This window comes from Anser anser, assembly GCF_964211835.1.
Source record: "Anser anser genome assembly, chromosome: 9".
Classification (NCBI taxonomy): Eukaryota; Metazoa; Chordata; class Aves; order Anseriformes; family Anatidae; genus Anser; species Anser anser.
Genome location: NC_139729.1, coordinates 11875544 through 11893551, shown reverse-complemented (window position 1 = coordinate 11893551; position 18008 = coordinate 11875544). Strand labels below are relative to the sequence as shown.

General features: G+C 42.6%; 1 protein-coding gene across 2 annotated transcripts in view; it reads right to left on the bottom strand.

The window, feature by feature from the left end:
• STAG1 (STAG1 cohesin complex component) overlaps positions 1-18008 on the bottom strand; it is a 187481-nt gene that overhangs the window by 169038 nt on the left and 435 nt on the right. The window contains exon 1 of one of the 2 annotated variants that reach the window (XM_083848712.1): positions 5746-17684. The exons of the other annotated variant lie outside the window; for it this stretch is intronic. The gene's annotated coding sequence lies outside the window, so the exon portion shown is untranslated. Of the gene's footprint in view, positions 1-5745; positions 17685-18008 lie in introns of those variants that run through there. 2 annotated transcript variants of the gene reach the window in all.

Below are 18008 nucleotides of genomic sequence, written 5' to 3'. Positions count from 1 at the left end.
AAACACTAAAGATCACATCAATGCAATCATATATACAAAAAAAAGTGCTCTAAGAGCACTGGTACTATTTTGTAAGGAATTTGAGTAGTTAAGGTAACAACCATGCACTTACACAGCTACATGTAACAAGAAAAAGCCCTTTCCCCATATTTTGAGGGAAAGTCAGCTAAATTAATAGCCTTATTTTTCAGAAATACTTCAAGATGCAGTGAGTATAAACTTCAGAGTAACTGAAAGCAAATGAAAACATTTCCAGAATTATCTGTTCAATGACAAAACAGCAATTTTCCTGCTTTGGGTTTCAACAGGAGGGAATGGGCATGCTCAAACTCCGTTTAGGAAAGGCACCCAACTTTAACAGTGAGCTAGAACTGCTCAGATCTTGACAGAAAACTTCAATTACTTCTCATTATTGGCAAAAGGTAACAGTGCTTATACCAAATACTCAGCTAAACTTAGCTACTGTAATCTGCCTTAGCCTTACCCTTCAAACTTGGTTGCCCATGTACGTCTCTACTGCGGCAGCCCAAATTCTGCATGGTGTAAGCATGCGCTTGCTATACACAGAGTGTCCTCAATTTAGCAGAAAAGGGCCCATCCCAGTAAGAAGTAAATGAAAAATCCTGATTATGATCAATGGAATAGTGGAAAGCAGTTAAGAAGCAGCTGGTGACAAGCCCTGTTCTACTTAACCTACCACCACACAAAAGACAAATAACTGCCTTACTGCAAGGAATGAGAGAGAGTAGGTGGCTCAAAACCACAGGTATAAATCATTTTTGGAGAAATATCTTTCCAGGTGACATGATGCAACTCAATACTCAAAATAACCCGCTACAGGTTCTGATGAACTTCTGAAGAAATTTGTGCAACTAGGGAACTTTTTGCCGAAGTGATTTCCTTATTTCCCTGCAGCTCCCTGGCTACTGCCGGAGCTTACCCGAAGGTTTGCGGGTTGATCTGAACAGGAGGCAGCTTGGACCTTCTCCTGCTGCTTGGCTGAGCAGGTCCAGGCACCAGAGGCACACCTGGAGTCAGCTCCTACAAACACTGAGCTTCTCTTCATTTCCTTCGGGGAGCTGCCACTATACAAGCAGTAGTAACCTGACAGCTATAGCAAGGATAGCTTGAGAACAAGGTGCCAAAAACCTTTCATCAGCTAAAAACGAGGAAGCTGCTTGATTACGCAGAAAAGCGTAATTTTTATTTCAACTGTGATCTCAGCAGCTCTAAAATCGAAAAATCTCAGAAGATACAGAGCAGACAAAAAAATCTAGTTTCTTATCCCTTATCAACTCAAGTATAAAATTAGATAAACATGCCAAGGACTATCTTCTCCAGTTTTAGCAAGGACAGGGGAATATCACAAATTATACCACATATGAGAAGAGAATCGTCTAGCTTCATGTTTCACAGCTATTTAACTAAATCCAACAGAGACTATAACAAGAATTTCAAAGCAGATTCTCCTTTTACACTTACCCTCATGGGCTGCAGCAGGATTTTTCCTCGCTCAACTTTAATAGATTTTATAAATTAAAATAGCATCCTTAATTACTGCTTAGAGCTTTTATAAACTTTCAATATTCAAATTTTATTGCAGCCATTTTAACACCCTTAATTGGTTCATTCAAAATTTTTATGCTAAGTACTCTAAATTGGAGTATGCCACCACTGCAGAGTTTTCTAATACTAAAACAGCTTTTTAATACTGCAGATGAGACAGGTTCTATCCCCCATTTAATGTGGTTGAGCTCACCTCCCTGCTTCATGATACAGTTCTTGTTCAACACCACCCAATTTGCTTGAGGCCATTTTCATCATTAATTACATACATCACATCTAGTACTGCCCTAATCGATTCTGAGTACATGACTGGGAGGAAAGGTAAGAAAGTACACCTTTCATTCTTTAACTCAGCAGAGCCTTTTCTACCATTATTACAGTATTCTTCCCTTATGTCATACCTTGCCTGCTAAATAATGTTTTTCAGTATGGATATGCTTCTTTAACAGGCCTTTATAAAGCCTCTAGCAAAACATGTTACCAACTTAACCAAAGCCTCCAGACATGTCCAAACCAGAACATGTGCGCTAGAACTGCCCAGCAGCTTTCTCATGCCTGGCTGGAAGAGGCAACAAGAGAGAAATGGGTGCTTCAGAAGCTGTGCAACTCTAGAGCAATTTCCATTAGCGATTTTTAGGTTCATCAAAAGTGTTCCTAAGTCTGATCTTAATATCACTAAAGACAGAAAATGGAACAAATTACCTTTCTGAATGAACCCCCATAGGTTTCTTGCTCTTTTCTAAGAACTCTGGAATCACTTCTGCGTTTCCATTCTTCCAGGAAGACACCTGTCTTACCTGCAGCGTGAAACCTGGACGTTTTTGTATGCCAAAAGCAAGTGTTCAGTGTTCTAAAATACGTATGTTGAAAATAGCACACCCTTCCTAAGGATTAAGGACTCCTGAACATAGAACTCCCACAGAACATAAAGTTAACTGCCCATTTGATACGTTTAGGAAAAAAAATTAAAAACACATCTACTAGGTTTTACTGCATTTGAGCTTTCTTCCTATGCCTTTTTTTTTTTTCCTTCTGATATCTATACAAGAGAAAGAGGTATGAAATTCATTTCTAAAACCTTTTATTTTTGCAGGCAACATTCAAAAATAGCATTAGGACGTAACATTGTAGGCAGGAGTATCATCAACAGGTCTGACATAATATGCAACTGTAGTACATCTGGTGTCTTCAATGGTGTAAACTAAAATTTTAGATCTGACAGCATTTTATTAAGTTGGCTCATTTCATTAAGACACATAACTAGTTTTCTTACAGGTTTTGTACTACAAGTTGATGACACATCTGGCACACAACCCTGGCCTAAAATAGATTCAGTTCTCCATCCCCTACAGGGCTGCAATTGAAGTCTTCTACCTGTGTTGGGTCACAGGAACAGCCAAACCTCACAGCGCCACAACTCATACCGTACCAACTAACAATTAGATGACTGGTCAGGAAAAAAGGATGCTACTATTAGAAACTTTATATGCTTTTCTAGCACATTCACCAGCTCACATTAAAGCAATGTGATTAGGTTGCTACTCTGCTGTATTAAGACTGAACTCACTTCTTTGCCTGCATAAGACAGAGGCAGTCACCACAGAAAGATCAATTGACCAAAGATTAGCATTTTCAAAGGCTTGTTTCAGTGCAATCTAACTTGCGGTTACTGCAGCTTTTAAAGAAAAATCCGTTTTAATGCCAACCATCTGAACAATGCTAGCTAAGTTCAACAATGCTAAGCACCCCCAACACAAATCTTCCTTTGCAGACAGAATTCAGGGAACTCTTCAGCGCTTTAGTCCCCACGTTTCACTCAAATTAATTGCTTATCAACATAGCTATCTTCCAGTTTCAGATATACTGGAAAGATTAAGAGAAAGCAAAATGAGCCAGTTTTTAGTAATGTCAAATTTCCCATACTGAAGCTAAAGACATCTCACCAGCATTGAGAGTAAAGCTAAGACATTCCTGTATTCTAAGGCTTTAGAAGTTTCATTACCCGTAGGTACAAAAACCTCTTCCACTGGTTTGCATTTATTCTTCGAAGGAGAGAGCACTGATTCTTTAAAACCAGTGAGCAGAAATGGAACAGTTAACGTTGCTGAAGAGGAGCATCCCTGTTTTCTTTGAAGGCAGAAGATACTTCCTGAACATGAAAATGCAATTTGGCAGACACACTTGAAAAAAGGTTGTCATTTTAAGTAGCTATTGACCTTACTCAAACACCAGGAAAATGATCTAGGAGAAACAGACTATCAGATTAATTGCCAAAGGAAGAAAGAAGAAAACTGAATGAGACTAATTCACTGGAAAAATTGGAACCTGAACACATTTTACAGTAATTTATTTTTTTTTTAACAAGGAGGTAAATAAATACAACAAAGGAGGTAAGGTATTTATCTTTTTTACTAGGAGGCAAATAAATAAACAAAACTTTTTTTTATTCAAATGGGAATATGTAAAAGGATGTTTATTATTGCCTGTTCCCTAACACAACATTTAATTTTTAATCTACATGCAAAGTCTCGGACTGATGATGACTTGGCTAAAGTTAGACTGCCTTAGAGGGAGATGGAAGAGAAAATGATAAGTATAGTAAATTTTGGCCTGCAGGTATAAAATAGTTTCCTGAAATCCACAAGCTACGGTCATTACAAGGTAATATCAAAATCAGCATTTAAAGTCTGTGATCTCTTTTCTGAGCAGAGTCTGTGTGTCTGTCAAACAACCCCACTCCAAGTTATGGGGGAAAATGAATCCCTCATGTCAAAGAAATTCACGCTGTGAGTAGGCAACGTAAGGGCAAATCAGTTTGTTGGCTAGCTGGTGAGACTCTCACTCCTAACACCGAAGCACCCAGTTCTTTGCTGTCAAAGGCAAGAAATCCTGATTCAAGCTGCTATACCCCATATGCAGTCTTTTAGCTTCTGCTTCCAACTGGCTCTTGTTCCACTCTATTCCAGCTTTTCTTTTTCTTACTTTCTTACTTTGTTTTAGATAAAGAAGAGTTACAAGTTAGTGAAATTAATGACAAGAACAAAAGGTTGGTTTGTTTGTTCTGTGCTTGAGAACTAAACAAAATCCTAGCAATTCTCTTTGACTGAGTGTTCATATACAGCCACTGCGGAAAACTCCTTGACTGCTATGGAGGAGCAGGAAATGGGTTTGGAACATGAGCAAGGAACAGAGTCTTCAAAACCTTACTTAGTCTGAACAGAGCAGAACAGAAACTGGCAGAATTGTGAAAATCATGAAACCAGAGCAAAGGCGGCAGTGAGACTGAATGGATTTTGAAGTAAACATGTAGAGCTCAGGCACCTCACACGCATCCAACGCCACTCTCTCAAGGAATTGGAAAGCAGCTGACTTTGGTTGGACATGCATATTTGAGAACTCTTAGAAGTGAAGGTGGATAAGAGATTGACCTTCTCAAAGGTTCTTCCTATAATCTATGAAAAGGGGCAATACATCAGCAAGGTAAGCGATATAATCGTGGGCGCTACAAGGTGGTACGTTTGAAGAATAAAGTACTGACAGTCTCCCAGTCACAACAATAGGGAAGAAATCCATATTCACAGAAAACTAACCAGGTGAGTTGAGAAACCATTTGTTTGAGAAACCATCTGCACTATACTCTGTTACACCCAGTAAAATGCTTAATTACAGAACAAAGCAGGCTCCATTATGTAAACAGCCGCAGTAAGAATGTGGTTGCTACTGAAGTACAGGAGCAAAGTGCCAGCTCCTTTTCTACCTCCAGACAAACCTCAGTATCACAATTATTATACATAAGACCACAGACTACTCCCTGACTTGCAGAGAGATACCTGTCTTGCTACATGCCTTTACTAACAGCCACCACCAAATAAAAAGTAGAACAAAATACAGCTAGCACTGCCAGGGAGCTGTAATTTAGCACACAGAGGACACGCAGGGGAAGAGGAAGCTTCTTCAATCACTGCCACCTTAGATTTTCCACCACTGAAAGACTTGTTCATCTGCTGACAAACCAAATGTTAATGAATTTCAAATTCATTCCAAGTGTTTCCAGAAAAACAGAGGTAGCGTAGTGGCTACTAACGATTCAGCACACACAGACAGCATCGTAGCAGCAAGGTGAAACAAGCAGTATCACCCGTTCTGTTAGGAGAGCTGTACAGAGCACTTGTTCCCTACCGGAGGCATGGCCTGGAACAACCCCTCAGCCCTGCCAGGCAGATGACCTTGTGCTCCAAGCAGGAGCCAAACTGCTTGTGGAGGCAGCAGCAGCAAGGGTGCGAGGAACAGAGGCTCATCAGTCAAAAGCGGACACTTTGGGATGACAGGAGGGCAGCAGAGGTGATAGCAGTGATTGTCACCTAAAAAAAAAAGAGGTGGGACAACACTAATCGAGAACAAAAATGCACCAAAAAACCCTCAGGCATGTTAATCTGTATAAAGCTACTGAACGAACAAAATTCAGTAAAGCCTAAAAACCACAAGACAGTCTCATTGCAATTCTAAATTTTCATTTGGCCTCTACCAATAGTCCCAAGAAAAATGAGCTGGTAAAACACATTAACAGACAGTTTCAAAAATAATCAAAAAGGAATTAAATTTATGCCTCAAAATCATCACGCACATGATATAGTATCAACTCAAATCTACGTCTAAACTAACTCTTTGAAGATTACATGTTGACAGGATACAAATACTGTTATTTGAAGAAGCTGGGATCCAAACAGTTATTTAATAAATGTTGCAAATTAAATGATAATTAAAAGATTAGTCGCAAGGCCCAAAACATACCTCTTGGTACAAAAGTACTTTCAGCCTGAAAGAAACTGAAAGGCTGTGCTACAGCCTGAAAGAAACCAAAGTTGCAAATACAGTCAGTGCTGGAAGATAGTTGTTGATTGGGCAAATTTTAGAGGAAAACTAAAAACCAGAAATTACATTCACATTAAACGTATCACTTCTACACTTTTTTGGCATACATTTTCTTACTTTCTCATCTTTTCTTCTTTTCCTGCTAAAGCTGCTATTATACTTTTACCACGAAAAAGTAAATCCTCTTTCTGTATTGTCAGAGGTAGTCATAAGGATTTGTACCACTTTATAGTAACAAAAAACAGCATTTGAAATCAAAGGATGTAGAGAAACCAATGTTCCACGTACGCTTTCAACAGCTTAACATTGAACATACAAGGCAGCCTCTTTCTTCACTACTCTTCATGAATATTGAAGACTGCAGCTAATCAAATGACAACAGACAACTGCCATCAGGCAACAGCATCAAAAAGGCAAGTCCTAATGCTCTAGACAAGAGCAAGGAAAAAAGCCACAGCTCCTGTTTGATCAAACACATCAGCCAAGAAGCCAAGAAATCACTTATATTGTACATCTTGCTAACCACAAAGGGGAAGCTGCTTCCGCAGAGGGGCGAACACCCATTTGTTTTGGTGACAATTGTTTTCCATGCCGGTTCCCACCCTGCCTTTCACTCCTCCATTTGGGAGGAAGATGAGTATGCCCTTCTGAGTGACAGAAAACAACAGTGAACCCAGACACGCAGCCAAGTACAGGCTAATGCAGAACCTCAAAGTTGGATTGCTTGCAAAGCCTTACACCGAACGGTGAACAAAAGGAAAACAACTGAGCAGCGGAGCCCTGTGCAGAACACTTCAAAAATAAATAAGTGGAGAGCAATCCACCTAGCACTAGAGAGCCTTCAGCGTTAAAGCAGGATGCCCCGTTTGGGATTCCAGTCTTCAAGACAGGAACCGATAGGGGAGAGTCTACAAAGCAGTGAGTTGGGTCAGAAGAAAAGGAAACAAGATCTGCGAGGAAACACTGGAGAACTGGAAATTAAAGGCACGCAACCAGTGTTAGAGAACAGATCAAGGGAAAAATGACAGCTCAAATACATCCAGGAACATCAGAAATAGCTGGACATGAGAAAGTAGAAAGCAACGCTTCCTGCAAAGGTTGTCAGTTAAACCTTAAGAAAACATCAAGCAGCAAGAATATAAAGCACTGGAATAAGCTGCTTAAGAAACGCAGTGGCATTCCCAGCAATTAGGAGATTAGACAAGCATCTGTCAAGAATATTGTAAGTGATCTTCCCCCAAGACAGAGCAAAGGATTAACTCTAGGTCCTTCTTCATCCTTTTTTGTTGCTGTTGTTGTTGCTCGGTATTCTTCCAGGAATGAAGAAAGCCCAGACAGAACCACAAAAGTAAAAGTAAATAAATAACCACTCTAGTGCGACTCCTTCCTACAGTAAAAGCACGACTGGATAGAGATCTCAGGACACTACACTTCTGACATCCCTTTGTAGCTGTAAGCGCAACATAAACTTGGATTTAGAGTTATGTGGCTAGGGATTCCAGCAATGAACAAAAAAAGTAAAAATATTAAGGATAACTAGATATAAACACAGTTTAATAGTCTCCCCAAGACCAGTTCTTTCATTAGATAAAACTGCAAAGGTAAAAAAAAATCTTTATAGAATATATTCTCACATGAGAGCATGCCTGTTAGAGGATGAAGTCATCTGTGTGATAAACATTTTGCAATTTTACAAAAACAAATCAAGGCTTCTAAAGGAAAATAATTGCAAGACAAAACAATAGCATATGTCTACTTGCAAGCAAGTTGCTAGAAGGCTGCAAAACCACTATTAAGCTATTAACCAATTCAACGTTTTGGGCAGTGGTCTTCGAGGAAATATACTGCAAGGATAAATCTGTGTTGGCAATACAGGAAAATTCTTCTGAGACGGAGTAAGGCAAAAAGGTTGTAAAGAACAGAATATGGAGAGGGCATAGGCATCTCCATCTTTTTGCCATCACAAATAATCAGGATATTTAGAATTAAGAGAAAAAAATAGTATCAGAGTCACTGGGTTTCACTGGTGAGAGCCCTGCTGGCCATGATATTCATACAACAAAGTCACCAAAGTGCTCCCCAGTAGATTGATGTCTTGCCTGCGTGTAAGATTCATCACAGCAAAATTGAGAAGTTCTATACGTGAACACTTCTGCTCACCTTTGAAGGGCACTTTGAAGCACTAACAATTTTGACCTTGTAAAGGTTAAAAGCAGTTTAGGTTGTTCTTTTCCTTCTCATTCCACTATAATGTTATAAGCTGCCCAAGCACTAAAACCTCCTGCTCGTTTTTACTAATTTTCCCATGCTGGTGTCAATTTAAGTTGCTCTGGAAGATTTCAGCCAAAACAAATGTTCTCTCCTAAACAAAGTTAGGAAAAACATTTGTTCATTATTTGAGTTCTCGGTAACTTTTCATGCTTTGGAAGAAACGTGAACACAGCACAGAAGATACACGACTGGCAAGATCTGCCTTTTAGCAACCTTATGACAGCAGACGAGGAATTCAAAGCCTGGTTTTCAAACCCTGGAAGTTATGCTTAAGATAGCATGGTGTTCGGGGAATGGCCTGTGTTTACACAGTAGCAGACTGATGTCTGTCAAACTCCCGTCCGTGACAAAGCTGGAAGGATACAGTGCAGGTTACTCTCAATGAGGCATATGCAATCTGTTCCTTATGTGAAATCTGCTGAGTGCAGATCTACTCCAAAAAACGTATCTTATGGTCTCTACTAAGCTACCAGTTACTATTTTGCAGATGCTTATACACTGGTTACTACAGATTTTTTTTATTTTTTTTTTTAAAGTACCAACTTGCAGCTATCCCACTAAAGCCACAGAAAGGTCAGTTACAGGTTTTTACTCTGAAGCAGGAGAACTCGGCAGTATTTTCCCACTGAAATACTTAAGGGGAAAAAAAAGCATACTTACCATGGCCACAAAATTTCCTTTATCTCATATTCAGGAATTAATTTCAATATTTTTTGTTGGAATATAACAAAAATATTCAGTTTGCAGCTAAAAGCCTAATACAGGAATTTCCAGTCTGAACGGTTCATTTGTCAGAGACATATATTGCTGGAAACGAGATCTGAAGAACTGCCTAACAATACCCATCCCAACCACAGGCATGCTCATCTGAGCCATCTATAACAATGCAATAACCAAAGTTCCCCTTTAGAATTAAAAACAACAACAACCACCAGCAGCTATGTCCCTAACTGCCTGAACCTACATCTAAGAAAAACATAAACAAGGTCATTCTTTGTGTCTACAAGTTTTGGTCTTTGTTGCTGTAAAAAAAATAATAAAGGGAAGGTTAGCAAAAGAAAGATGATGTTCAGATCATTTCTAATCTTCTACCAGTATCTTTTTCCCCTTCTTCACCACAGCTTTTTGTCTTCTCAATGTAAACCTCCACTTCAGGGAACTCTGCCAGTAACTTCAGCCACGGGAGCTTGCAGGAAGAACAGAATGGTTCTTAAACTAACCTGAGACACATTCTTCTTTTGAGTCATCTCTGAAAGAGCCTGACATGCAAGGAATATTAGCAATAGCTCGAACAGAGATTAAAAAGGATACCTTTTTTTCTTGAAACACAGCCGGAGCTGTAGTTACTGTGCACAGTACTTCCTTTATTAGCAGCCACAGGCATGCAATGGGAACAATTTGGTCCATTTATCCCTGTCACTCTGTTTGGTCCAAAAGGAGCTCATAGTACAATTATTTCTTCTAGCTAGCCACAAGTCAACATTTTTGTATATTCCCATGTTCTTCAATCACGTGTTTGTTCAACTGTATATCCCATAAGCTTTTCCCTGCGTCCTGCTCACCCCGCCAGTAGCAGGGAACCTGCACATGCATTCAAATTTCAAACAATCTAAGTAAAACCAGGCGTGCTTTGTGACAGCAATAGCACTACTCGCATTCACCGGTCCTGTAGCTGCAGAGATCAGAACCAGGGAACTACAAATCAGTTCCGATTGTCCCCTGCACTCAATGCTTTTTGTGATTACCCTCACAGAAAGTCATTATCTTTTGCCACAAGCTTGAATACAAACACGACTTACAAAGGAGCAACACGTTGCCTTCAGGACAAAGGCAGACACAATAGTTAAACTCTAGATGTGGGTGTTATCAAAGCATGACTTTAGGTCAAGGAAGTTGTTTGAGGGAGATGCAACAAAGGAGCTGACTGCCAAAAAAATTTACGAGCAAGTCAGATCTGAAAGGGTTATTCTTAGCTGCTTATTTCACAATAAAATCAACTACATCAGTGGCATAACCTAGCAGTGCTTCACAATTTACTACAGAAGATACAGGTGGCGTATCCTGGCATTGCACCAGCAGAGACTGCAAGTTCTGCACAAAGGCTCTGGACAACGGTGAACAACATTCTTGCAAAAGGTCTGGTGATCCTCATGGGTGAAGTCCTGGCAGAAGTCTCTTGGAAAATATTCTGAAGGATTTGAGCAGGATACACTTTCGAGTTTTAGCAGTTTCATAACAATTCATTTGCCTAGAGAAAACAAAGTATCTAGGAATTAAGGGCAGCTACAACAGCCAGCCATCTGTTTTAAGTGTGACTTTTTGCTTCCCTGCTTCCCTTGGTTCTTACTTCTCTCACTAATATCCTTTTCTTTTCCCTCTGAACTTTCTACCTGGACAATGACACACAAGCAGTAAGAAGAAATCAGAAAAGTAAGGCGTACCAGTGAGAAAAGTTTGTTTTACCAGCTTTAATGGCTACAACATTAACAAACATTTCAACCCCAAGACAAGAGGTTCACAATTCAACAGTCACCTCGGGCGCTAAGATTTGCGTACAAGAACCACCCACGAGTACTTTCATTCCACAATGCCAGTGCTCTGCAGTTAAACACAGCAACAGAAACGTGTAAAAATCTTTCCTTTGCAAACACAGCTTGTTCTGGTTTCTTTGGGGAAGAAAAATAAGTATTACAGTATGATCTTGAAGCACACATGTTGAAAAAAAAAAAAAAGCCAGAAGCAGGGCATTTCGTTTCCATTCCTTTTCTGAGAGCACTGGTAACATAGGTTACGCCTGAAATTTGACTAACTGTTGCCTGCGTTCTCCCACTCAATGCAACAGAGAGCAAGTCTTCAAGTCATCAGACAGGCTGCGGGAACAGAGTCCCTCCTTCCGTTCCACTCAGGCAGTTCACTTGTTCCACTTCAACACGAGGATACTCGATGGGACCTGCCTGCACGTTCTCACTGTCATCCAACCTACCGTCCTTTCGTCTGCCAAACGGGCAGCACTGCCATAATTCAGATTGGCCATTTTAAGTGAAACACAGTACTCAACATCTCTTCCTCTTGAGGTTCTCAATGCACCCAGCATCTTGCACAAAAGGGTAACAATTAGTATCCAAAAATTACCTAAAACGCATTTTGAGACAAAGAAAGTTTCAGCTCAGTGTTAACCACTTTGGCAGAAAACACTGGTCCAAATGGAGCTTACAGCAACGATACATATTAAAAATATTTTTTAAAAATGTCCACATGAGTGGGAAAGGCAGGAGATGCATGCAAACCTACAGAAATTACACCATTTCTTCTGACCCTTTTTAGAAGGATGAGGAAGGACACATCAGTGAGTTTGACTTCCATAAATGCAAGTAGAACAATCAGCTAGAGCTAAAATAGAAAAAGCCTCAAAGAGCTAAAGAAAGACACCTGGAACTGTGGAATAGAAAGGAGATGAAGAACAACAAACCGTGATCTGTACCTAAAAGGGCAGAGGATCAGAAACGTCAGTCTTTCAGAGAAGTCCTTCAAAAGACTTGGTAGATATCCTTACCATTTTGATCTTCACTCAGACTTTCATTCTCCGAGCATTATATACAGCAAAACACACGTCAAAGAGAGCTGAGAAGAGTTTGGAAGCAGTCAAAAGCAGGCAGACTTCAGCTCCATCAGTGAGGAGGTTCTGACAGCAACTTGCACGCCCTGTACTATATTGTTTTGTTGTATGTCATTTTACAGTATCACCACAACTGTGAATTTGAACTCGTGATCCTACAGAAACAGGCCTACACAAACGCATTCTGTGTGCGTACCCTTCGCTCTCTCTGTTCTCTCCTCTAATTCCCACTACCCCTAATTTTCAACCTCTGGACCAATTTCTGCTACATTCAGCAAGATCACATGATCGGACACCAAAGAAGCCATGTAATGAAGACTCAAAAGAAAACAGCCTTCAAAAATTCTGCTGTCTGAAGCGGTGCTTACTCTTGGGCACAGTTTATAATCGTGTCTCCTCTCCCACCTAACACTTTGTGATGCCACAGTCCAGAGAGCCTCACAGACCAGCTAGTAGAAGCTATTCTAGAGACTAAACCAGTAGACAGCAAAATAATAATTAAAAATAAATGACAGCATTTAAAAGGACAAATCAACCCCACTTTCGTACAGCAAAGTCAAGTTTCACAAACCTCCAAGAGTTCTCTAAAAAGATCTCCCTTACCCACACACCTAGAGACTCTTCTGGATAAAGCCCGCTTTAATTTCTAATATATATGTTAAGGTTCTTCACAAAAGGCTCCTAAAGAAACTAAGCTGCTGTGGCAATAAAAGGCCTTGCATGGATACGTTATCTGGTGAAGAGATGGGAAACAGAGCAACAACAAGTGGTTATCTCTAACAACAGACTAACCTACCAGTAAAGTGACACAGGCGCACGAGCTGGAGCCCACGCTCTAAGGCATTCTCACACCTGGAAACACACTGAGTCCATCTGAATCTCCCACCCGAAAACAGGATGAGTTTTGGGGAAAATGGTTGTGGGGATTTAAAACACTATTGCCACTGACTCTGCATCACCTCGCACTGATCTGATTCAATTCGTTCACCCGGCAGAGAACCGCCCCTCCCAAGCAGCTGGCTGTGGCCAGGTGGTGAACCCAACCAGCTCCACGAAGGCCGGGACCAGCAACAGCAGCACGAGCACAACGGAAAGGGACAGGCCGTGGAGCAGATTCCCCTGTCAGCTGCGGCAGGCTGGCGGCCCAGCTCGCCCAGCTTCCGTGACTCCCGTCGTAGGAACAAGCTCGCGCCGTCCTAGTGAGCATGTCTACAGCAGTGCAAAACTGGCACATTTCTCACTTAAGATGGACTTCATTAGTCATTTGCAAAGGCAGTTGTATTTTCCACTCTCAAACATTAACACTTCGGTATCTTCCTGCTCCTATGGAATTCTAACCCTCAAAAGGGGAGGGAAAGCCTCGTTTGGGGGAGAGCGGTTCTCAGCTTGTCATTTGATTTTTCTGTTCCAAAAACCAGTAACACATGCTATCCTCTGCTATTAAAGAAGCATGCGTCCAAGATGAATTGTTTTGATTTTTTTCATTGTAGTAAATATTTGGAATTTAGAAACACTTGTGACGCACAGGTCTGTTCCTGTGCACCTCTACAAGGAAATATTTTTCCTACAAGCTGAACAATCTGTCAATGTTGTTTTCACTCGGCTAACCTGCCAATATAATACAAGTCTGCTCTGTGGAAAGTTACAGAATATAGGCTCGTTTGATTTATTTATAGAATAAATGGCACTTATTCTAGTGAACTCCTGCACAGCAAGTAACACATGCTGGCTGCATGTTGCCTCACGCTGCTTTCTAGTAAAACATTACTTTTGGGAACCACCCGAAACGGCTCGCCTTTCAGCTGAGGGAGGCAAGGCTTCACAATTCAATCTCTTGCTCTTGATTCTGCAAAAAACAACGGTGGGGTGACTGGAACTCAGAACACACTCCCACGTCAAGCTCTCCAGTCTGACACTGCTGCCAACTGTGGCTGAAAGGCCTAGCCCATCGAAATACGCCGTGCAACCGACACCTTCTCGTGTGTTTTAAGACAGACTACAAATCCATCCCAGGCAGGACAAGCATCGTAGCCATGGAACAAGCACTTGACATGCAGCTTGGGTCTGGGCAGTGCTCTGGATCTGCACATATACAAGCTGGGGGCCTGAATGCTTGAGGGGAAAAAAAGTTATATGTGCACCATCTGTACCAGGTACGGCATCACCCATACAGTGGACGTTTTCTTCCAAAATAAAGTGGTTCTGAGATTTGTGTAAATGAAAGCAGAATTACCAAATTCACCAAGGTTAGACTGAACTTACGTTTCAGAATAGGGCACATGATATCATTTGGGATCAGTAAAGATAACCTGACAAATCTATCGTGTAAGTCATCCTGCTATTTCAACTATACAGTTATTAAAAGCATTTTACAGATTTTCCTCCAGAGATGTACATGAAATAAACTTGTAAAATTATTGAAACCAGGAGTGCAGTTCCTTTAACATTAGCAAAAGGACCTAAATCCCCGGGTGTTCTCTCACGGACAATACACACAGATTGTCAAGTGGTGAAACCACTACCTATATTCAGATATTCAATAGGACTTGTCAGATTGTCGGAAATGGCTACAAAGTCAGAGTTAAGTCAGAAAAAGACTGATAGAATTTCCCCTTTTCAACTCCTCCTTGGTTCCTTCAGCCAGCTGAAGGTGGTGCTTACCTTAAAATGAAAAAATAAATAAATAGGGATCTTCCAAAAAATCACACCTGCTTTTGGAAGCATATTTTCACACTGAAAGTTGCAACATGGGGTCATAACGTTCTCTCAAGTTATTTTCTAGAGGAACAAAGAAAGGTCTTTGCATTCTGATCACATATTCAACATCCAAATCTACAAAGTGAGATCAGTTTGGAAGTGCAAAACACCAAAGAATAAAGAAGAATAAAGAGCATCTCTAGATGCCCTGAGCAAAAACAACAGAAGAATTATCTGCTGGTGACCTCACACTTTCTAAGACTTCTCCTTCCCTTCCACGAAAGAAAACTAACTCTACACCCTTCTATTTTTAGCCACCAAGAGAACACAGCTGCACTGCGAATAAGGCAGAGATGGCAACTTGCAATAGGGGAGTGTGAGAGCTCCACATGATAAACAAGTGACGAGAAGAAAAACCCCAAAAGTTAAAAAATAAAATAAATCACCAAGTATCTTACAAATTTTGGTTGCCATTTCCAATCCAGGTGCCAGTATATCAGATTTAGATGAGGTGCATCCTTATCTCAGCGCCAGACTCCAGCACCGCCTTTCGGTTTTGGCTTCAAGCACCCAAAGGCAGAGCCTTACCCAAACACTCAGCGCTTCCAGGTGCAGAGCTGGGAAAACCAAATCTCTGATGCCAGCCACCCATTCAGTAATAGCGCCGCATCAAAATTCACTCTGCCATCACTGCACAACTTACGCAGATGAGAAGCCAAGTTTGTTGGTTCGGGTATGTCTTATTTACATAACTAGCGCTTTCAAATCTTCGGCAGCGTGTTGGAGTCTTTCTTGCATTTTGCTAGAAAACAATTTACAAATGCTATGCTAAAGACATGTTCTTATCCCAGTAACAGGACTTTTCTTAGTAAGTCATCACAATTAAGCGTTCCTCTCCCACCACATCTTTACACTCCCACAGGCTCACTTGCCTACTAAAATTATATTTAAAATGCCAATGTTGAGCCACCTCATATCACAGCAAGTCTTTGCAACAAAGGGAAACAGCAAGAAAGCAAGTTCAATGTACATATTCTTCTTTACGCAAGCATTCTTTCAAATCAAGAATATTCACCCACCGAGTTCCTAAACATCCTGAGTAACTCATTCCGCCAATGCATCCAAATACTTAATGTTCACGAGCCTTCTTGGCTATCAAAAGGTGCGCTGCAGTTTCAGTAGACGTTACATAAAACTTGGCGCAATATGAATGGCAGGCTACAGAGATAGTAGCTTATCTCCTAAAACCTTGGAGACCTCTGTTGTAAAGCTTTGAGATGATGATTCCAGCTGCTCTCAGAACTTCCATCCACAATATATTGCTTGTGGAAGTTTGGCCATAAACGCAGCCTCAGTGAACTTCAGCACATTTGTAAAATGTGAGTCACCACAGGACACCACGAGCTGCCAGCTGCCACATGCTCTGGTCCTTAAGCTCAGCAGTTGCAGCAGAGGTGCTCCGAACCTCCACAGCTGGCCCTAACTGTTCATTGAGCTTCAGGAAAGTACCATTTTTCACTGCTCCCTCCTACCGCTGTAAATCCATCGGCGTGTCCATTGGTGGTGGAGACCAAGAATTTCGCCGGAGCACCCTGCGTTGAGCAACCAGTAACAATTACGTCCTATCAGACTAATCGCAGCCCCAGAGTCAGCCTCTCCGCCCTGCTCTCCAGCGAATCCTGCTGCGTCACTGCACCGCTGCTTGGACCAGCTTGCCATTTCAAAAGAAACTCGCACCTGCCACGAGAACTTTCTCGGGCTATCCACCAAAGGTGGTCACGGGAGAGCCAGAGAGAAAGGATAAACCAGCCTCCAGTGCCTCAAAAGAACTTCTCCCCATGCTCAGGACACCTTTAAGCAGAAAACGTACATGTAGCCTCTTGTCCAGTGATTTCTTCAAATTGCTCGATGGATTATAATGTTGAAATACTCACTCAGTGACCTCGTTATCTACAGATGAGCAAAAGCTCACTACGCAAGGCAAAAACTCCTTTGGATCTGGAAAATCTGGACTCATCCTTCACTCACACCACCCCTATCTCTGCTGTAATAACATGGGGAAGTTGGGCAAGTCTTAAGATGCCTGAATCCAGACGTTAATGTCATCCACCATACCAAACACATGAGACAACGCAGGAACAGTTGTCTTAGTTCTGTGATCTGGAGAAGGCTTTTTGTCCCTCAACATCTTAGTACAGGCTATGACCAGATTAACTCTACAGAACCAGAAGTACCATGAAATTGTGTGGAACACATCATCAATACTTATCAAGTGGCTCGACTGAGTTTAATTAGGCCCACGCTGCTAGTGGAAACTAAGTTTTTCTGACACCAACATTGGCAGCCACGTCCCGTTAGCGTGCTCCACGGCCACGGCCGCCCTCCCGCTCCCGGGAGCGCAGCTCTCCCAGAAGGCCAGGCCCCCAGTCAGCGGCACCCCACGCAGCTCCGGGCGAGGTGGGGGCTGGTTTGGGGCCATCCAGCGCCTCAGGACCCCGCCGGCTCCCACACGGCTCCCGGCAGGGCTCTGACCCATGGCCACGTCTCGCAGCCCCATCACGCCGGCGGCCAGCCCGGTGCCACCGCTCCGTGACACGGCCCGGGGGGGTTCCCTCGGGGCTGGCCTCGTGTCCCCAGGGGGCCTCGTGTCCCCAGGGGCCCTCACGGGGCCTCGCTCCCTCCCGCCCGCCCCCACAACCCGGGCACGAGCACCAGCCGCTCCCGCCCCCCCCGCCGCCCCTGGACGCCAGCCAGGCGCCGTCCCGCCGCCCTCCCGCGGGCCGGGCCCAGGCAGCGGGCCGGGCCGGGCCGGGCCGGGCCGAGCCGAGCCGAACCGGGCCGGCTGCGGGCGGCCGGCGGCTCCCTCAAGTTTCCCCGCCCGCGGCCCCGGCAGCGCCACCCGCGCTCCGCCCGAGCATCCCCGCGGCCCCGGGGCGCGGCGCCCGGGCCCGGGCGGCGGAGGGGGGGGTGTGGGGGGGGAAGGCCG